Source organism: Mustela lutreola, chromosome X, assembly GCF_030435805.1.
Source record: "Mustela lutreola isolate mMusLut2 chromosome X, mMusLut2.pri, whole genome shotgun sequence".
Classification (NCBI taxonomy): Eukaryota; Metazoa; Chordata; class Mammalia; order Carnivora; family Mustelidae; genus Mustela; species Mustela lutreola.
The window spans coordinates 88,270,489-88,293,570 of record NC_081308.1 but is presented as its reverse complement, the minus strand read 5'-3'; the positions used below and the strand labels follow the sequence as shown (position 1 = coordinate 88,293,570).

At 38.9% G+C, this 23,082-nt stretch overlaps 1 long non-coding RNA gene across 6 annotated transcripts in view; it reads left to right on the top strand.

Annotated features, from left to right (window-relative positions):
- LOC131821799 (uncharacterized) overlaps positions 1–9,097 on the top strand; it is a 53,752-nt gene extending 44,655 nt beyond the window's left edge. For 4 of the 6 annotated variants that reach the window (XR_009349983.1, XR_009349984.1, XR_009349985.1 and 1 more), the window contains 4 exons: positions 2,501–2,656; positions 4,977–5,030; positions 7,073–7,168; positions 8,029–9,097. This is a non-coding gene — a long non-coding RNA (uncharacterized LOC131821799). The remainder of the gene's footprint in view (positions 1–2,500; positions 2,657–4,976; positions 5,031–7,072; positions 7,169–8,028) is intronic. The other 2 variants (XR_009349986.1, XR_009349987.1) reach the window with 2 other exon arrangements.
- The last annotated feature ends 13,985 nt before the right edge of the window (positions 9,098–23,082 follow it).

The following is a 23,082-nucleotide window of genomic DNA, read 5'->3' as shown; positions in this document are numbered from 1 at the left end:
TGTGGGGCTTAAACCTACAACCTCAAGATCAAGAGTACGTACCACCAATTGAGCCATCCAGGTGTCCCAGAAGTTTTTAAATTCGATGTAGTCTCATTTGTCTATTTTTGTTTGTTTCCTGTACTTTCAGTGTCATGAAGAAATCATTGCCAAGTCCACTGTCATGAAGGTATTCCCCTATATTTTATTCTAGGAGTTTTATCGTTTGAGGTTTTTAATACATTTTGAGTTAATTTTTCTATATGGTGTAAGTTAAGGGTCCAGCATCTTTTTTTTTTTTTGCATGTGTATAGCCAGTTTTCCCAGTATCATTTGTTGAATTGACTATATCTTTTCTTCATTGTGTCACCTTGACAACCTTATCAAGGATCATTTAGCCATATATGCAAGGGTTTACTTCTGGGCTCTCTAGTCTGTTTGGTCTATATGCCTGTATTTATGCTAGTGCCCTACTGTTTTGAGAACTATAACTTTGTAATATGTTTTAAAATCAGGAAGCGTGAAGCCTTCAACTTTGTTTCTCTTTCTCAAGATAGACTTTCCCAAGTTTTGCCTATTAGCAGGTCCTTTGAAGCTCCAAATGAAGGTTAGGATTATTTTTTCTATTTCTGCAAAAGATGGCATTGAGATTTTGATAGTGACTGCACTGATTCTGTAGATCACTTTGGGAAGTATGGATATTTTAATAATTTTAAGTCTTCCTGTCCATGAACCTGAGATGTCTTTCCATTAGTTTGTATCTTTAGTTTTCATCCATGTCTTGTAGTTTTCATCGTATAAGTCTTTCACTTCCTTGATTAAGTTTATTCCTGAGTATTTTATTATTTTTTGATATCACCTAAAGTAGAGTTGTTTTCTTAATTTCTTCTTCTGATTGTTTACTGTTAGTATATAAAAATTCAAGTGACTTTTGAAAGTTGATTTTATATCCTGTAACTTACTGAATTTGTTTATTCTAACAGGTTTTTTTTGGTGAAATCTTTAGGATTTTCTACATGTAAGATTATGTCATCTGTGAGCAGAGATAATTTTACTTTTCCTTTCCAATTGGGATGGCTTTTCTTTCTTTCTTTCTTTCTTTCACCTAATTATTTTGGCTAGGACTTCTAATACTATGTTGAATAGAAGTAGTAATAGTTGGCATTCATGCCTTTTCCTGATAATTGAAGGAAAGGCTTTCAGTTTTTCAAGGCTGAGTTCAATGTTAGCTATATGCTTTCTATATACAGCCTTTATTATGTTGAGGTGATTTCTTTCTATTCCTAGTTTGTTGAAAGTTTATCATGAAAGAGTTTGGATTTTCTCATGTTTCTTGTGCATCAGTTGAGATGATTACATGAGATTTTTTTCCTTTTATTCTGTTAATGTGTGATATATTACATTGACTGATTATCATATGTTGAAATGTCTTTGTGTTTCAGAAATAAATCCCAGTTGGTCACGTTTTATATATATATATATATATATATATATATATATATATATACACACATATATATGTACATATATACACATATATATGTGTGTGTATATATATATATTTTTCCTCTCTGGTGTATATTCTTTTTAATGTGCTATTGAATTTCATTTGTTAGTATTTTGTTGAGCATTTTTACATCAATATTCATCAGAGATATTGTTCTGTAGTTTTCTTGTATCTCTGTCTTGTTTTGGTGTCAGAGTTATGCTGGACTCATACAATGAGCTTGGGAATATTCTCTCCTCTTCAAATTTTTGGAAAGTTTGAGGAGGATTGGTGCTACTTTTTCTTTAAATATTTGGCAGAATTATCCTGCAAAGCCATTTGGGCCTGGTTTTTTTTGTTTGTTTGATTTTTTTTTTTTTTTTTGGTTGGGAGTTTTTTTTTTTTTTTTGCATATTTTATTTAATTAATTAATTAATTTATTTTATTTTTTATAAACATATATTTTTATCCCCAGGGGTACAGGTCTGTGAATCACCAGGTTTACACACTTCACAGCACTCACCAAAGCACATACCCTCCCCAGTGTCCATAATACCACCCCCTTCTCCCAAACCCCCTCCCCCCAGCAACCCTCAGTTTGTTTTGTGAGATTAAGAGTCACTTATGGTTTGTCTCCCTCCCAATCCCATCTTGTTTCATTGATTCTTCTCCTACCCACTTAAGCCCCCATGTTGCATCACCACTTCCTCATATCAGGGAGATCATATGATAGTTGTCTTTCTCTGCTTGACTTATTCCCCTAATTCTTTTTTAAAAAATTTCTTTATTTTAGTGAGAAATCACAAACGGAAGGGGCAGAGGGATAGGGAGAGAGAATCTGAACCAGACTCTGCACTGAGCATGAGCCCAAGAAGCTCCATCTCATGACCATGAGATCACGATCTCAGCCAAAACCAAGAGTCAGATGCTTAATCGACTGTGCCACCCTGGTACCCCCAGATTTCATTTTTAATGGCTGAATAATATTCCATTGTATATGCATATATATACACATTTTTCCCTCTTTTGTTTTAGATTTTATTTATTTAACAGAGAGAGACTATGAGTGTGCAGCAGAGGGAGAAGGAGAAGCTCCCCACTGACCAAGGAGCCGGATGCAGGACTTTATCCCAGGACCCTGGGATCATGACTTGAGCTGAGGATGGATGCTTAACCAACTGAGCCATTCAGGTGCCCTTTCCCTCATGTTTTTTTATACTTGCTTAGTACTCTAGGATGTAGATGGAGTACCCTATGGTACCTCTCCCCCCAGTACCCTATGGGGAGACATTTGTCTTATTTCTTATCTTCTGCTATTGTGATTGTTTTGCTAGTCATGGTCCTGTACTTATGCTTTTTTGTCTTTTTGCATATATCTTTGGGATAGAGTCTTAGGAGAGAAAGTGCTGGTTCCAAGAGGAAATAGTCTAGTAATTTTACTAAATAGTATCAAATCCCCTTAATATGAATTGTAATATTTTACATGGTTGTTGGCCTTTATTTCTTTAAATACTTTTTATCCATACACCCTTTCTCCTTTCTTTCTAAGATAACCATGACACTAATTTCAGATTTTTGATATAATCTCACAAGTCCCTGAGTCATTGTCTTTTTTCTTTAGTCTCTTTTCTCTCCATTGCTCAAATTGGGTACTTCTTATTGTTGTGTATTCAAGTTCATTGATTCTTTTTATTTTCCTCTTCATTCAGTTGTTGAGTCCATATACTGAGTTTTAAAATTTTCAGTTATTGTGTTTCAGGTCTAAAATATTTATATTGTTCTTCATATATATTGTCTGTTTCTTTCCTGAGAATTTCTGTCCCTTAATTTATTTCAAGTATAATTATAATTACTCTTTGAAACATTCTGAGAATGACTACTTTAAAATCCTTATCAGATAATTCCAACATCTGCGGCATCTTGCTGTTTTTATATGTTGACTGTCATTTCTCATTCAAGTTGAAATTTTTATGGTTTTTGAAGTAGTGGGGTATTTTTAAATTTTCTTTATGTTATATGTATGATTTGGTAGCATTTCTTATTCCTATAAGAAGTTACGTGGGGATGATGGGAAAGAGGATGCAGATCATCTTCTCTTTACTTTTTACTTCATCTTCTCATAAAATTTTTATTTGATCTTTAACTTTTGAATCTTTTTTTTAATTAAAAGATTTTGACATTTTGTTTGTCGTCAATGTCAAAAAACAATGTCTGTTTTGACATTGTTATAGCTGGCCCCACTCATTTCCAGAAAGGAAACAGTACAGAATAACAGAGTATGAAGATGGGTCAGCTCTGCAGCTGACTGGGAATAGGAGACCTACATCCAAAATATCAGAAAAATTCTTGCCCACAGGACTGTGGGTAGCTACCTCCTCTTTGCTGACCTCAGCCCTGACACAGAAAAAGATTATCTACTCAGTGGATAGGGACATGGGCTCTGTGGAGTGTGATTTAAATTTGGGCATGTTTAATTGCTGGTTTCATGATCTTCATAAAGCAAATTATAAGTCTTCAGATCTATGAAACCCATATGTGTTGTATATACATTATATATGCATGCATAGTGAATATAATGGGAGGAAATGAACATATGTGACAATATCTTTTTTTTAGAGAAGGAGGAGGAGAGAGAATGGGTAGGGGAAGCGTCAGAGCAGGCTCCATGTCCAGCATGGAACCCAATGTGGGGCTTGGTCTCAACACCGAGATCTGACCTGAGCCAAAATCAAGAGTTGGACGCTTAACCCACTGAGTCACCTAGGTGCCTCTGACAGTATTTTTTTTATATTAATAGGTGGTTGGTTTGCTGAATAATTATGTATCACTGGAATTAACTGTGCTTTCCGAAATTTTCGAATTGATGTGTATTGTTGCTTACAGCATATATAAACCATTTAATGGTGATTGTTATGGTATTTCACACATACAAAAAGTTATAGAAATCATATAATGGAGTTTGGTACTCATATTAATAAATAAAGCATTACATATCTCATTTGAATTCTTTTCTGATAGCATTAGTCTCCTTCTAACCCAGGCATAACTACTAGCAAAACATTGGATTTTTCATTCTTAATACTTTTCTCTGTAGTTTTATTACATATGTATATATTCTTTACAAAAAATACGGTATTATTTTGTTGCATATGTTTACCCATAGATGCTTGGCTATCTCACAGAAATTAAACAGGAAGAAATATGAGAAAAACAAATCCACATTCACATTTTAGCAGTGTGACCTGCCCTATCAGCGTCCTTGCTATATGTGTTTTCTTTCTAAGCTTCTAAAATGGACACACCCATTTTCTCAGTTTATATGTTATAAGGAGCATGAATAGATTTTGAACATACTGTTTTCAGTAACTTTTTTGTGTGTGATGTTCAAAGTTTTAGTTTGTTAGGTGCCAGCCACTGTGAAATAGTACCTGAATATGTCCTGAATGCAGAACATCTTCTTGTTTATCCAGGCTTAATTTTCTGGCTTTAATCCTCTCTGTTACTCATCTAGGTTTGTAGATCTGGAATCTAATCTGGGCCACTCTGGTGAAAGAAGACAGTGATTGTAAGGAGTTTGTTTTCCTGTGTACAGACTAATGACCAAATCCTTGGGTTGGTTTAGGGATGCATCCCATTCTGAACTTGAGCTGATTTCAATTACAAATGCTGGGCAACTGTATATTTTCCTTTCCTTTTACTATTTTAATGCTTGGCTAACCAGGAGGCTAAACCCATGAGCCTGCTTTCCATTCAGGGGGGTTTTATTTGGGAGTTAAGAGAAGCATGTTGTGAAAATACTTTTGTCTCATGACCTTTGCTAAATCCTGGGAGGTAGAAACATTGTCTGTCTGTAGAATGCAAGGTTTATATGAGCAACATGCTTGCTCTTCCCTAGGCATCTATAATTTTCCCAAAGACACCCAATTAGAACAGTCATGTGGTAGATTACTAAATTAGTTCTAAGACCATTCTATTACCTAATTCCCGAGGGTTAGTGATATTACGCATTCTGATCCTGAACCACTTTCTTATGGGAAGGGCTGAGGGTATATATTTCTTTTACTTCCAAAATCAAGACATTTTTACTTATTATTATTATTATTATTTAAAGATTTTATTTATTCACTTGACAGACAGAGATCACAAGTAGGCAGAGAGAGGAAGAGAAGCAGGCCTCCCGCTGAGCCCAGATCCCCATGCGGAGCTTGATCCCTAGACCCTGGAAACATGACCTGAGCCAAATGCAGAGGCTTTAACCCACTGAGCCAACCAGGCGCCCCCCAAATCAAGACATTTTTTTTCCCAAATCAAGACATTTTTAAAAGAAGATTTATTTATTTATTTTAGAGAGAGGGAGATCATGAGTGGGGGGCAGGGCAGAGGGAGAGAGAGTGAGTGAGAGAGAGAGAGAGAGAGAAGCAGACTCCTTGATGAGCATGGAGCCTGACCCGGTGCTTGATTTCACAAACCTGAGCTGAAATCAACAGTCATATGCTTAACCAACTAAGCTACCCAGGTGCCCCTCAAGTCATTCTTGTTGTAGATAAAAATGCAAAATGTAGGAGATGAAAAGATTGTTAAGAACCCTTAGAAGTCTACTATTCATGAGTAACCACTGTTATCATTTGAATATATGTTTTTTCAGAAATTTTATATGTTACTGTATATTTAAGAACAAAAATGAAATTATATCTACTTAACAGTTTTGTAAATGGCTTTTTTACAATAAATATGTTATAAAGATCAATCCATGCCTATCAGTGTACATCCATATAGTAATAAAAATGACAGTAGAATCTCTAATGCATTCTGATGTGATAATAATAATAAGAAAGGTTAATATTTCTGACTTCCTCAGTGCCCCACACTGGTGTCAGGGCTAAGCTTTCACTTATTTCAACCTCACCACAGCCTATAAAGAGGAGCTATTGTTGCCAGACTTTAAAATCAGGGAACCGAGGCACAGTGAGGACAGAGCTAGTAAGTCATTAGGCTTATATTAGAACACAGGCTTGTGGCTCCTGAGTCACTTCATCCAACCAGTATATGATACTGCCTCTCATATGGTAAGACTGTCAACCTTACTTTTAATCCGGGTGAAGAAAAATGAAACAAACTAGGGTACCATGTTTTTCCCCAGTTAACTAAGCAGAGATCTGAAGTATTGATAATAATTATTGTAGTTTGGAATTTGGGGAGCTGTGTCCTGTTTTACTGTAGAAGGGGCTCCCCCAGTATCTTCTTTCCTGTCCTGTGCCTTTGGGATGTCCCTGTTCTAAAGCTGACAGCTTTCCTATAGATGGGCTGAGACTGCTTAAATTTTACTGTTGTTTCATTGTTTTGTGTAATTGTAAGAGTATTTATTACAAGGCATTTAGTATAGTAAAAATTAGATAGCAGAAAAAATACTAACAATTAACGTAAAAAGAGAATAATTTTATCCTCAAACATAAGCACCAGAAGAAAAGTCCTGCTAAGATTTTCATCTGTGTTATATCCTTTCAGAAATTTTCTTATGCTGGTATTTATACATTTATGCACATATGCATTTATTTAGTTTTGTAACCTGCTTATCTTTTCAAAAGATTTTATTTATTTATTTGACAGAGAGAGCATGTGCACTAGCGGGGGAACGGCAGGCAGAGGGAGGAGAAGCAGGCTCTGCATTAAGCAGAGCCCAATGTGGAGCTCGATCCCAGGACGGTGGGTTCATGACCTGAGCTGAAGGCAGATGCTTAACCAACTGAGCCACCCAGGCGCTCCGACCTGCTCACGTCTAACAATGTACCTCTAAGGTCATTGATTGTGAATAAAGATTAGTACATATCATATGGATAGTAGAGATAATAATGGCCAACAAAGACAGTGACTGAGAAATTAAAATGACTAAGAGGTATTATGTAGCAAGTACCTTATATGTATTGAGTCATTTATGCTTACAGAACTATTATGAGTTAGATATGGTGTTAATCCCCATTTTTACAGATGAAGAGCTGAGGTACAGAGAGTATAAGGATTTAGCCCAGGACTACATAGTTAGGGAGTAGTACAGCTTGGATTCGTACAGTACCTCATGATCTAGAGCCTGGAAACTGTCAGATTTGTTAAGTGACAGAAACAGTTTGCACAAGCATGAGTGTTTTAGGTGTTCATTAAAAGCTATATTTATATATTTATATTTTTATACAAAATTAGTGTACCTAGTGACAAAACGTGGCTTGTGACCTTAGTGAGGCCATGTTCATTGCAGTCATGGGGACAGAGCTATAGTGCAGTGGAAGGAGGTATTAGTGGGAAGTAAAGAATGTTACCAAGGAAGGTAAGAAACTCTTTTTGGAATTTTGATGAGGAGAGCAAGGAGGGATTTTTAGAAATCTTCAGTTCTTTGAAATTTGAGTGAGTTTAAAAGTGAATAGGGAGGAACTAGCCCATCTCAGATTTAACCCTTGAGTTTGCCCATATACTCATAAGCTCAATATATATTTATTAGTTACTAGTGAATGGAGGAATAGATAATGGTGTATCAAAGAAATGATAATAATTCTTGGATTTTTGTCTCCTAGGAAAGCAGTAAATGGCTGGTAGCTTGGTATGGTGTGGCTGAATAATGTACTGGTGACTTCAAGATGGATCCAGAATTTTTCCATAAATGTATTAAGATATGGAGCAGTCCAGGAGCAGTAGCTAGGCAAACAGCATAGCATGCTGCCCTGGTGCCATTTCCCACTGAGCGCATGAGGTGAATCAAAGACAAGCCTGTCTTCCCAGCATGGAGGCCTGCATTAGGTTCTGTTGAGCAGAACCTAATGATGGTGAGCAGCTATAATAAGCTTCAGAAATATCCAGGAAAGTAGATCACCATCCATCCCCAAACCTTTGAACTCAAGCCATGTCAGAGACATATTTGTTCATCTCCTCTACATGTCCGTAACCTCATTAGGGGAAACAATGAGAAACAACTTTTCATGAAACCTGCCTTAGCCCTGAGGCTCAGCCAACCCCTTCTGCCAAATCACAACATTTAAAGGGCCAAGCAATCCCCCTACGTGTTGTATTCTCTGGGCAGGTTTTCTCACCCCTTGGGACTGCTCTGTGACAAAGGAATCAGGTATCATGAGTCTTATTTCACAGATGACCAAGCTCAGGCTGATAGAACCTAAGTCGTCACTCCAGGTCTGTGGCAGGGTGGGAATGAAGTTCCATCTCTTGCCCTCCCTAAAGGACACACAGCAGCCTCCCTCTTAGAAGATGGGCTTTCAGGGCTAGAGAAATGGTTGGTCACAATTTCCTGCTACTCTCACCCCTGAGTAACCCAGTCAGAAACCCATTTGGGTAATGAAGAAGACAGAGGAGTTGAAATCCCATCCCTTGTGCCCACAGATCTGACTATGCATATGTCAGGCTACATGTAGTGGCTAATCCCTGAAGTGCTGAATCAGGCTGTCCCAGCATAGATGGGACAGATGATCTAGAGGGAGAGAAAGTGATATGTGTGGAACTGCATTAAGTAAATACACATTCTGTTTCATTTTTTTTTAAATTTTTAATTTTTTATTGATTCACAGACCTGTACCCCTGGGGATAAAAATATATGTTTATAAAAAATAAAAAATAAAAAATCATTTTTTAAAAGATTTTTATTTATTTATTTGTCAGAGAGAGAGCGAGCGAGAGCGAGCACAGGCAGACAGAGTGGAAGGCAAAGTCAGAGGGAGAAGCAGGCTCCCTGCGGAGCAAGGAGCCCGATGTGGGACTCGATCCCAGGACGCTGGGATCATGACCTGAGCCGAAGGCAGCTGCTTAACCAACGGAGCCACCCAGGCGTCCCTGTTTCATTTATTTAATCCTAACAGCTGTTCAAGTTACCTATCATTATGACCATTATTCAGATCAGAGTACTGACTTGGTGTTGTCTAATTAGTCAGGGAGATAACTTTATTATCTCCTGATCAGCAACTCACTCTGGAATTAAAATATTTTTCCATTTTGCTTTGAGGTCCATAGGGAAGTATAAATGGTTTGTTAACTTTGCTTATAGTTTTTCTGTACTCGTGGACATTTAGATTGCTTATATTTTTCTTTTCTTTTTTTTCTATTTCATGCAATACTGTATCAGATGATCTCTTACCTCCTTACTTTTGCACATATTAAAAAATTTCTGTGCATTGCATTGCTTAATGATCTTCCCTGGGGCTTCATTTCAGTAGTTTAAACTCCCTCAAAAAGTGAGTGTTCTCATTTAAAAAAAAAGATTTATTTAAGAGAGAGCATATGCAGGGGGTAGGGGCAAAGGGAGAGAGAGAGAGAATCTCAAACAGACTGGTGCAGAGCCCGAGATGGGGCTTGATCTCATGACCCGGAGATCACAACTTGAGCTGAAATCAAGAGTCAGAGGCTTAACCAACTATGCCACACAGGTGCCCCAAGTGTTCTCATTTCTTACCCACCTCTATACTTGTTCATAATATTTAAATTGGTCTCTGTGTTTCCATTTCCTTGACTCCTACTGAAATTGAATCTCCTTCTCTCTTCCTCTACCACACACATGCAGACACACACACACACACACACACACAGAGCCATTTTCACATTTTTATTTGTGAATTTTAAATTTTTATTCATTTTTCTCCATATATTTTTTATTTTTATTTTTTATTTATTATTGAAGTGTAATTGTCACATCATGTTATGTTAGTTTCAGGTCTACAACATATTAATTCCACAATTCTATACATTACTCAGTGCTCACCACATTAAATGTGGTCACCATACAATGTCATTACAGTATTATTGATTATATTTGCTATACTGTACTTTTCATCTCTGTGACTTTTATTATTTTTTCTCTAAATTTTTATTTATGTTCCAATTATTTAACATGCACTGTAATATTAGTTTCAGGTATAGAATTTAGTGATTCATCACTTACACACAACACCCAGTGCTCATCACAAGTGCAGTCCTTAATCCTCATCACCTGTTTAACTCATCCCCCCACCCAGTAGCCATGTGTGTTCTCTATAGTTAAAAGTCTCTTTCTTGGTTTGCCTCTATTCCCCCCATGTTCATATATTTTGTTTCTTAAATTCCACATAGGAATGAAATCATACAGTATTTGTCTTTCTCTGACTGTCGTATTTCGATTAGCAAAATAGACTTTAGCTCCAACCACATTATTATGAATAGCGAGATTTTATTCTTTTTGATGGCTGAGTAATATTCTATTACACACACGCACACACACACCCCACCCCACCCCACCCCACCCCACCCCACACCACATCTTTATCCACTCATCAGTTAATGGACATTTGGGCTCTCTCCATAGTTTGGCTAGTGTTGATGATGTTACTATAAACATCAGGGTGCATGTGTCCCTTCCAATCTGTATTTTTGTATTCTTTGGGTAAATATTACTAGTACAGTTGCTGGATTGTAGGGTAGTTCTATTTTTAACTTTTTGAGGAACTTCTGTACTATTTTCCAGAGTGGCTGCACCAGTTTATGTTCCCACCAATAATGCAGTAAGGTTCCTCTTTCTCTGCATCCTTGCCAACACCTGTTGTTTCCTAACTTGTTAATTTTAGCCATTCTGACTGGTATGAGGTGATATGTCATTGTAGTTTTGACTTGTATTTCCCTGATGATGAGTTGTGTTGAGCATCTTTATGTGTGTCTTTTGGCCATTTTTATGTTTTCTTTAAATGTTCATGTCTTCTGCTGAAACATTTTCTTAAATTGGATTATTTGTTTTTTTGGGTGTTGAGTATTTTAAGTTCTTTATATATTTTGGATACTAGCCCTTTATCAGATATGTCATTTGCAAATATCTTCTCCCATTCTGTAGGCTGCCTTTTAGTTTTGTTAGTTGTTTCCTTCGCTATGCAGAAGCTTTTTATCTTGATGAAGTCCCAATAGTTTGTTTTTACTTTTGCTTCCCTTGCTTTTAGAAACATGTCTTGCAAGAAGTTGCTATGGCTAATGTAAAAGGGGTTACTGCCTGTGTTCTCCTCTAGGATTTTAATGATTTCCTGCCTCACATTTAGGGTATTTTGTAACTGGAAGTTTCATAACTGTGAATGGGGAGGTGGACAAAATAGATGAAGGGAATTAAGAGGTACAATTTTTTTTCTGTATTTAATATATATCAGATGGTAGGTAATAAAAGGATATTTAGATGATTTCATTTGCATTCTTTAAATTATTAGTGATTTAGAACATATTTTCTTGTGATTATTGACCATTTATTTGCTTTTCTTCAACTGTGAACTCTTTATACATTTTGTCCATTTTGCTGTTTTATTATAGGAGCTCTACATGCATTAATGGTAATACTCTACTGATTCATGGATTTGTGATTTCAATCAGTTTTTATTGGGTGGGTACTATTTGCCAGAAATTCCAGTGAAAATCCATGTCCCAGATCCCTCATCTGAGACCTAAATGCTTTCATTTGCTGAAAAGGTCCACTTGGAGAAAGTATACTAGTGTCCATACATGCACAGCTTGTCAAGAAGAGCATGTGCAGACAATTCAGAAACACTTATCTCTAAGCTTTGCATGGCTACAAAGTAAAAAGGATGCATTGTGTTATATGAGGAGAATACCGCCTCAGGATTAGGATTTCTGTGATCTTTACACTTAGGGCAAGATTTTTAAAAACTATGTAATATTTCTTAGTTTGCCTTTTCTCATTTATAAAACAGAAACCCTTTATAGTTGATATGAGATAACTGTTGAGGAAAAAAAGCAAAATCAAAACTATCACCCCATTTCACTTTATTTCATATACTTTCCCATCCCACCTTTTTTTTTTTTTTTTTTTTTTTAGAGAGGGAAAGTGGGGGAGTGCCAGAGGGGAGAGGGAGAGCATCTTTTTTTAAAAAATATTTATTATTTATTTATTTATTTAACAGACAGAGATCACAAGTAGGCAGAGAGGCAGGCAGAGAGAGAGCGGGAAGCAGGCTCCCTGCTCAGCAGAGAGCCTGATGTGGGGCTCTATCCCAGGACCCTGGGATCATGACTGGAGCTGAGGGCAGAGGCTTAACCCACTGAGCCACCCAGGCTCCCCAAGAGGGAGAGAATCTTAAGCAGACTCCACAACCAGTTTGGAGCCCAATGCAGGGCTTGATCTCACAGCCCCAAGATCATGACCTGAATGGAAATCAAGAGTTGGATGCTTAATTGACTGAATCACCCGCATGCCCCTTCCATCCCACTTTTAATCTTCTGCGTTAGTCTCTCAAAAATAGTATGTACAGCATAACTCTGAGAGAAGAGGCTCTGCAAAAGGACCCTGTAATAGAACACTGGGAACACTCTGGGTAAGTCCTTTTCCCTGTGCTCATGTTTTTTGGATAAAAGCTTTCAGACAAGACTAGAGGTAAATGGAATTCCATTTAGGAAAGCACTTTTGGGGCACCTGGGTGGCTCAGTTGGTTAAGCAGCTGCCTTCAGCTCAGGTCATGATCCCAGGGTCCTGGGATTGAGTCCCACATCCAGCTCACTGCTCAGAGGGGAACCAGCTTCTCCCTCCGCCTGCTGCTCCCCCTGCTTGTATGTACGTATTCTCTCTCTCTCTGTCAAATAAATAAATGAAATCTTAAAAAAGAAAGAAAGCACTTTTGAGACCTTAGTTGGGAGGGAAGGAGCAGTGATTTCCAGGTAATTATTTCCAGTCTTCACTGCAGCTGTTGTCATACTCTGTATTAGGTGAACTCAGTAAGTTTTTAGAGTGTTTTATAATTGAACGACCATTTGTGCATGGTCATAGAGTGGTTGGAACTTAAAACTCTCACAAAAAGCAGGACTCCTGACCTCAGGAAACCCGGGAGGACTCGATGTCCCTGAATTCAAGCTACCATTTTGTCTCATGTGTTTCCCACAAAATTCTAGGGACGCAGAGGATGTGATTGCCCCACCATTTTAGATCTAGTAAAATGACACTGTACAGAGAGGTTGAGGAACCTGGTTGGAGGTCACACTGCTACTGAGACTAAAAGCAGAGACTGCAACCTTATATGTTCAAATGTAGACTACATGATACTCAGCTGCACATCACACAATGAAGAAAATCTTGGTTTCCTGTTCATCTCTTTCACTTCTGAAACCTGTATTTTTGTTTATGATTCCAAGATGCTGGTGCTGTCTGTATTTATACAAGTCAGTGAAGCTGTTTCAACCACAATTTTCTATTCTGTAAAAACAAGGAGTGTGAAAGGAACACAGGGAAATTTTTGGAAGTGCTGGATATGTTGAGGACCTTGGTTGTGGTGTTTGTGCTATGGGTATATGCATAGGTCCAAGCTCATGAAAATGTACACATTAAATGTGTGTAAATTTGTATGTATCATTTATACCTTAATAAAGCTAAAAAAACCCAAGAGAATATGTTTAAGATATTTTTGAAGGTAGGGGGCTCAGACAACATGATTCAAGGAATATGGATTCTCTGAGAGGGATGAGGGTCATGCTGAGGATGAACACTTGAAGGAGCAAGCCCCAAATATGTAGAGACTGGGAGAACAGAAACTTTTGGTAAACACTGACAACTCAACCTAGAAAGAGGTTGTAGTTATTGACATCCCCACTAGCAATAACAGGACTGCAGGCTTCCCCACACGCACACCCACATTGGGAATCCTCAACAGTTTGTTATACTTTGCTGACATAATAAGTAGAAAATCTATCGTCATCATATTTAACTGAATATTAAGATTATTTAAAAAGCTTTCCTACTATACAAAAGACTCTGTTAACCATTATTGTCATTATTTTTCCATGCAAAGGGGTCCAGTTACATATGCAGCCTAACAATGAGCAACAGCCACAAAGGCCTGCAGGTTCTCCTAGTACTACTGTTGGCTAGTAGGCTCCAGGATCTGTGTGTGAGTGTTTGTGTAGCCTCTGGGGGTTCCTAATTACAGTATGTATGCCTAGAAGGAGATTGAGAAAATCTCTCTGTGATACATTTTGAATTCAAGTTTGGGGAGGAGCTGGAGCTGCTCTTCCTTGAGACTTTGAATGACACAAGAACTGAACCACAGCATGTTTCTGAGCAGACTGTAATCCCACACCCTTGAAGGATGGCAAGACTGTCTTCCTGCTTGGGGCAGGATCCCTCCAGGACCTGTGCGGCAGTCTGCCTAAATCTGCCCATGAACCCTGAAGTTGAGGGCTCCCATCTTACAGCCCTCACTTGCAGAGTCCTGAGAAGCTGTGTTTTCTCAGCTACTCAACACTACCAGTTCGTCAGTTGAATGAAGAGTTCTATCCTGATGCAAAAATCTCTAACTTCCCAGCACATGTTTGACATCTCCTGCATCCATCCATGCATCCAATCAACAGGCATTAGCACCAAACTACATCATTGCTTTGGTTAAGTTTCAGGCTGCTCCAGAATAGAAACAAGGAAGTAAAATGTGGAAAGGGTCAAGTGGTAAGTTCAGATAGTAGATTTTTAAAAAAAGATTTTATTTATATGACAGAATGAGAGAAAGCACAAGCAGTGGGAGCAGCAGAGGTAGAGGGAGACACAGGCTTTCCATTGAACAGGGTGCCCAGTGCAGGGCTCAGTCCCAGGACCCTGGGATCTTGACCTGAGCGAAAGGCAGACACTTAACCAGCTGAGCCACCTGGGCGCCCCTTTAGGTGGTAAATAAGAAAAGATGGCTCCTTCCCAGTAAGCTTTCAGTCTGCTCAAGTTTCCTCTAGTTGACAATTTCAAATGCAGTTTAATACCATGAACCCTTCTCTATTCCTCTAGTTTCTGTCCTCTTTACATATATTTTCCCCTTCGCCCCAAAGTCTTATAGAGAATTCTTTTTTTTTTTTAAGAATTTATTTAGAGAGGGGCACCTGGGTGGCTCAGTGGGTTAAGCCTCTGCCTTCTACTTTGGTCATGATCTCAGGGTCCTGGGATGGAGCCCCGCATCGGACTCTGCTCTGCAGGGAGCCTGGTTCCACCTCTCTCTGCCTGCCTCTTTGCCTACATGTGATCTCTTCCTCTTGTCAAACAAATAAATAAAATATTAAAAAAAAGAATTTATTTAGAGAGAGAATGCATGTACAAGCATGGCAGAGTGGGACAAAGGGAGAGGGAGAGAGTCTCAAGCAGACTCCATGCTGAGCATGGAACCCGACTCGGAGCTTGATCCCATATCCCATGAGATTGTGACCTGACCTGAAATCAAGAGTTGGACACTTAATGGACTGAGCCACCCAGGTGCCCACCCTATAAAGAATTCATGAATCTCAACTTATATGCCCCACACTTCTCCAGTTCAGACTTTATCCTTCATCTAACAGAGCTCTGTTCCACCATGCTTCCATGGACATTAACCTTGGCAAGGTCAACAACCACCTCTTTGTCACATTTATAGAACAAGGTTGTTGAAATGAAGGTTCAAAGGAGACAAGTAGCTACTTCTCCAGGAGGTATTTCTGTCCTAAGGACAGAATTCATTTACTTGTGTATAGACAAGGATTATGTTGCAGTGCTACTAGTTACCAAAAAAAGTTGTAAAATACCTTCTATAGAGTCAGATAATGTGAATGCTGTGCTTTGGACAGCAGGCTTTCAAATAAAAGCTTTTCACACTTCTTACATCCTGTATTTTTGTTTCATTAAAATAGATTTTGTAAATAAATTTAGTATATGTTACAATTTTTATGGTCACTTTATTAAACTGTCTTATCTGTTATTTCTTTCTCAACTGATTTCCAAGTATGCAATAAAATAATCTAAAATTATGTCTCAGACTCTGCCATGCTTAAATGTATTGTCTAAAAACATTGGTATACCACAATTAGACAGTATAATGGTTCTGAAATGTAATAGTGGTGATAAATCTTTTGTAGGTTCCTGACTCTAAAATACTTACATTTCACCACAGAAATAACATTTTTGGGATATATCCTTCCAGTAAAATAATACCTTTATAATAAAAATATACATGAATCTATATTAATATAAGTGAATTAATAAATAGGAGAGGAGATTTAAAAAATTTCTTTTTTATTGAGGTATAGTTGACATATTAGTTTCAGGTGTACAACAGTGATTTGACCATTCTATACATTATGAAATGCTCACCACAATAAGTGAGTTACCACCTGTCACCATAAAAAGTTATAACAATATTATTGAACCTTTTCTTGTGCTGTACTTTTCATCCCTGTGACTTATTTATTTTACAACTGGAAGTTTGTGGGCCTAATGGCTTGGTCAGTTAAGCATCTGCCTTCAGCTCGGGTCATGATCTCTGTTTCCTGGGATGGAGTCTCAAACTGGGCTCTCTCCTTGCTTAGTGGAGAGTCTGCTTCTCCCTCTCCCTTTGCCCCTCCCCCTGCTCATGTGCATACTCTCTCTCTTTCTCTCTCTCTCACTTACTCTCAAATAAAAAAAATATTTAAAAAAATAACTGAAGTTTGTGTCTTTTTATCCCCTTCACCTGTTTTGCCCATACCACTCCCCCCATAAAACACTCTGGCAATCAACAGTTTGTTTTCTGTATTTGTTTGTTTGTTTTTTTTTGCTTGTTTGTTCATTTGTTTGATTCCACATTTACATGAAGTCATACAATATTTGTCTTTGTCTGACTAATTTCACTTAACATAATACCCTCTAGGTCCATCCGTGTTGTAGCAAATGGCAAGATTTAGTCCTTTTTTATGGTTGTGTAATATTCCATTATATATACACATGCCACATCTTTATTCATTCAACTATCGACACCTAAGTTGCTTTCAAATCTTGGGTATCATAAATAATTCTGCAATAAACAGGAGTGCATGAATTTTTTCAAGTTAGTGTTTTCATTTTCTTCAGCTACTTACCAAGAAGTGGAATAACTGGGTTGTGTGGTATTTCTATTTTTAATTTTTTGAGGAGCCTCCATACTGTTTTGGACAGTGGCTGCATCAATTTATATTCCCACCAAAAGTGCACAGGAGTTTCTTTTTACCCATATCCTTGTTAACACTTGCTATTTCTTATCTTTTATGACTATTCTGGTTTGAGATAATATCTCATTGTGGTTTTGATTTGCATTTCCCCAATGATTAATGATGTTGAGCATCTTTTTAGGTGTCTGTTGGCATGGATGTCTGGATGTCATCTTTGGAAAAATGGCTTTTTGGTCCTCTGTCCATTTTTAATCAGATTATTTGTTACTCCCTTTTGCTACTGGAGATACATTTTCTTTAGCAGATAGCTCAAAATAATATGTATAAATACCTTCCCTCCATGAGTTGAAACATTCTGCCTCCTGCACCTGAGGGCAAGGAAGACTTAGTGATTCACTTCTAAGGAACAGAGCAGGTGAATGAAAAATGCATACTGTATAATGGGGAAACTAGACAAGTACCATCTTAGCCCAGCGATGAAGGTGAACATCTCCGATTTAAAAAAAAAAAATTTATTTATTTGTCAGAGAGAGCACAAGCAGGGGGAGCAGCAGGCAGAGGGAGAGGGAGAAGAAGGTTCCCCGCCAAGCGGGGAGCCCAATGTGGGGCTTGATCTCAGTACCCTGGAATCTTGACCTGAGCTGAAGGCAGATGCTTAATCTGCTGAGCCACCCACGTACCCCTCTGATTTTTTTTTTAAGAGAGCATGAAATTTATTAGATGTAAACTACAAAAATAAAACCACCAAAATCGGGACCCAGTGAGCCCCCACCCCAACCCCCATAAAAACATTTCACATACACACACAATAGCTAGCAAAGACTAAAAGGATGCAAAGCTTCCCATGCGACAGATGCTCAGCTGGAGAAGGTTGATGACTAGGTCAGATAAGCCCATTCCTGGAGGAGCCCACTGTTGGCTCAGTCACAGCACTAGGCCCCAAACCCCAGGCTTCTGGCCCAGTGGTTGATGGCAGGGCATCCCTGAGCATGTGATAGGCTGCAGGCTCTGGGTGGGAGGCAGACCACAGTGATGTTACATGAATATTACATTCTCCTAAATATGTGATGAGAAGGGCACTTCAACTCTGGTTTTCTTTCTCAAAACCAAAAATTACGGTCCAATCAAGAGAAAAATAAGACTATGCATGTACTCCCCAACACTGTCACAGGCATGAAAACAGTCTGACAGTTCCTCAAATGGTTCAACAGAGAGTTATCAAATGACCCAGCAATGCCATTCCTGGGAGAAAAGACAACATATGCCTACATAAAAACTTGTACATGAATGTGTGGAGTATTAGCCAAAAGTGGAAATGTGTGTGCAGTTCAGGCTTCTGTCACAAGATGGCACCAACGCACCACTGTCATCAAATTTCTAAGCTGTGCCTGCAAGGAGTAAGTAAGTAAGTAAGTAAATAAATAAGTAAATAAATAAAATCTTTAACAGAAAGAAGGAAGGAAAGAAGGAAGATAAGGAAGGAAGGAAGGAAGGAAGGAAGGAAGGAAGGAAGGAAGGAAGGAAGGAAACTGCCTTAAGACACAGCCTATGAACTTATGTGTCGAATGATTGAAAAAAAACTGATGGATGTAAAAGAAGACTGTAAAAACATATACTTCAGGACCTGAGAAGATGAAATAGTGCTCCTTGACAATGGGCAGCAGGTAGGTGAAGAGCAGGGCAGGGCAGGCAGGAGGTGCCAAAAAAGATGGGGCATTGAAGTGTGATCTGGGGTTCTGTGTCTAGTGTCCTGGACAGGGAATGGTAGGGGGCTGGGAGAAGAAATGGGCAGTTTGTAGAGGGATGGGATAATGAAAGATGAATATCCTGTCCTCTTGGAGGTAACTGCCTCTACAGTATGGATCAGTCATCCTACACTGATGAGGGAAGAGCAAAATCAGTAAGTGTGATGTAGATTTGGGGTCAACAGCAGATGGAATTGCTATGATAAACATGTCATTTTTCTACACAGAATTGGTAATACACTAAAGAAACCATTCCAAGTGTTAAAAAGTAAACCACAGGCCCCAGGTGGTGTCACTAGGTTAAGGCCCCAAGTCAGTAAACCAAGACCCAATACCCAACCTAACTTCATTTCCAACCTCCCAGAAAGGTAAGCTTTAACCAGTGAACATGGGAATTTCTCAGTCAGCACTAGGAATTTATTGGTGGACCCCTCCTCTTCCCTTAGGAGCACGACCTTGCCTAAAACAATACATTTTTCTTTTCTAAAAAAAATGATTTTATTTGTCAGGGAGAGAGAGAGAGAGAACAAGCAGAGAGAGCCACAGGCAGAGGAAGAAGCAGGCTTCCCACTGAGCAAGGAGCCCAATGTGGGACTCCATCCCAGGACTCTGGAGTCATGACCTGAGCTGAAGGCAGACTCTAAACTGAAAGAGCCACCCAGGCATCCCAACAGTACATTTTTTCTCTAATAATTTCCTTTTTTCTGCTCTCTCGCTCTCTCCCTTTAACAAACCTTTCTCTCTCTTACTCTTTTTTTATAGTCCTTTGGAGTTTCCCTCTATTTGCTAGATGGGATGCTGCCTGATTCATGAACGGATTAATAAACCCAGTTAGATCTTTAAAATTTACTTGGTTGAGGGGCGCCTTGGTGGCTCAGTTGGTCAAGTATCTGCCTTCTACTCAGGCCATGATTCCAGTGTTCTGGGATTGAGCCCCACATGTAACCCCACATCTAGCTCCCTGATGGTCATTTGGGGGGGGGGGGCGGTAGGGAAGGCTGCTTCTCCCTTTGCCCCCCAGCCTGCTCGTGCTCTCTCTCGCTCACTCTCTCTCAAATAAATAAATAAAATCTTTAAAAAAATGTACTTAGTTGTTTTTTGTTATCTAACACAAGACATGTTATTCTTTGTAAAATGTGCTCCTTTTCATTAAAAATTGGAGCGGGCTCCCACCTAGTGGCCATATCCAGGATTGCAGCTCAGAGAGTCCCGCCTGGGGGATAAGCAAAGTGCGGCGGTGGAGTTTGGGATCTTAGTTTAATGGTATCAGCCAGGTTTCTAGAATTATTCTTCAAAGGGAATAACTCCTCTGAAGCTATCATTTTCTGGGATCTCTAAACCTTAATTTGTTTGTCCAACCTTTGTCAAACGGAAGATAAAGCTGTACTTGTGAGTTTGTATTTGAGGGGTGATCCAGCTGGAAGAGACAAACACAAGACCACACATACTCCCCCCACGCCCACAGATACACTGTCAATTCAATTTTTATTGGCTTAATTACCCCATAATTGAATACAGTGAAAGTTTTTCAAAGTAAGAAATATATGTGCATATTACTTCTGTCAATTTGTCCACAAATATATTGTGTTCAAATTTTTATCCAAATACTTTTCCCCTCAATACTACATTTCAAACAATATATGAAAGTATATTATAAATTAGTCTGCATCTCTCATCAACCCAACTGCCACCCTTTGACCCGAAGGGGTCTATTGTCAGTAAGATGTGTCCTTGTAGGTAAGGGTTACATGAACATAGACACCTGCACACACACAGTGTCTCTCAAACAAGAATCACATTTCTAATCTTTTTCATATTATTTTTTTCCAGTTAATATTCTTCTTGGGGTTTATATTTTCATCTTATTAGTTCAGTAGTGATGGTTAATTTTATATGTCTGTTTGACCGGTCATGGGGTGCCCAGTTTAAACATTATTTCTGGGTGTGTCTGTGAGACTGCTTCTGTATGAGATTAGTATTTGAATTGGTGGACTCAGTAGATTGTCATCCCTAGGACAGCTGAGTCTCACCTAATCTCGTTGAAAGCCTGAATAGAACACAGTGTAAAGAGGAAGAATTTTCCCCTTTTTCCTGCCTACAGCACTGCTTGACATCTCATCTTCTCTGGCTCTCACATTGGGATTTAAACCATTGTCTTCCCAGGTTCTCAGGTCTATGGACTCAAGCTGAATGTTACCACTATCTGTTCTGGGTCTCCAGCTTGCAAATGGCAGACTGTGAGACCTCTCATCCTCCATGAAAGCATGAGCCAATTCCTCGTAAATCAATCAATCAATCTCTCTCTCTATATATATATATACACATATATGCACGTCCTGTTTCCATTTCTCTGGAAAACCCTAAGACACTACTGCTTTAAGTATGTTCTAACATACTTATTTTTTTAAAAGAATTTATTTATTTGACAGAGAGAGAGATCACAAGTAGACAGAGAAGCAGGCAGAGAGAGAGGGGGGAAGCAGGCTCCCTGTTGAGCAGAGAGCCCGATGTGGGGCTCGATCCCAGGACCCTGAGATCATGACCTGAGCCGAAGGCAGAGGCTTAACCCACTGAACCACCCAGGCACCCCAATACTTATTGTTGCTATATATATTTATTTGAATTTCTTGCTGAAATTAGTTGCTAATCATTTCTTTCAGTTGTCATTTATTTTTGGCTCTTGGAGCAATGTTATTTTTCAGTATGAAAAAAAGCAAATTCAACACAAAATAGAAATTTGAAGAGTAGGGCAGGATGAAATCAAGGGAGGAGAGTGGGTAGGTAATAGCAAAAGGAAGAACTGAGATGTTGCCAAAAGGTGGAGGGTCTCCTTGTCCCCTGTCTGGAAGAATGATTCAAAAGATTTAGGTGCCAATACACACCTTTCCACATGTACACAGTAGAGCTGGGTTTCTTTTCTTTTTTTTTTTATTTTTTAAAAATATTTTATTTATTTATTTGACAGACAGAGATCACAAGCAGGCAGAGAAGCAGGCAGAGAGAGAAGTGGAAGCAGGCTCCCCGCTGAGCAGAGAGCCCGACGCGGGGCTCGATCCCAGGACCCTGGGATCATGACCCGAGCCGAAAGCAGAGGCTTTAACCCACTGAGCCACCCAGGCGCCCCTAGAGCTGGGTTTCGACTAAGAAAAGGTGGGGATGGCCTTTCTGGAGGCTTTAGGGATCAAGGGAGGGCCTTTCTGGAGACTTTAGGGGTCAAGGCTAGTTTCTTGCCCTGCCTTCTCCAACCAGGAGAAAAAGAAGGAATCTAACATGTGAAGGAGGTTATAGAGGAGAGGGAAGGATCTTGCTTAACAGAGCGGGGTAGACCCCTGCAAAAGGAACATTTCAGGACAGAGCTTGGAAGAAGACTAAAAATAGAACTAATATTGTCAACACCTCCTGTGAAGCTGAGAGAGGAGCAGGAAAATTCATGGAAATGAGGACTCAATAACCTGGATATCCTTCTCCAAAACTGCTCTAGAATAGAAAACTCTACCCCTTCCTTACAGCTACCGCTACTACTATGAGGTAGCTTGGTTTCCTTTCCCCTGGTATACCACATGGGCTTAGGATAGTGTCCATCAACTGGGTTTTTAGTACGTGGTTCTAAATGAGATATGATTACCTAGCTTCTTGGAGAATTATCTTAAAAAACAAAGAGAAATATCAACTTAACAGATAGGAGAAATGGACAGCAAAACAAAATACAGGGTTACCCAGAATGGCAGAATATCTAGGTTTCCCAGAGTGGAAGAGAAGAAACATTCAACACCCAACAAATACTAATTGAGTGCCTATTATGTACCAGGCACTGTTCTAGGACCCCCCTTCCAAAAAAGGAAGCAAAGCAAAACAAAACAAGATGAGACAGAGGCAGAAAATGCAAAGTCTGAGGGAGAGAACCAGGGCAACTGAGGAGGAAGGCTGAAGGAACAGAGAAGCCTTAGATGATGGTGCTCTGCC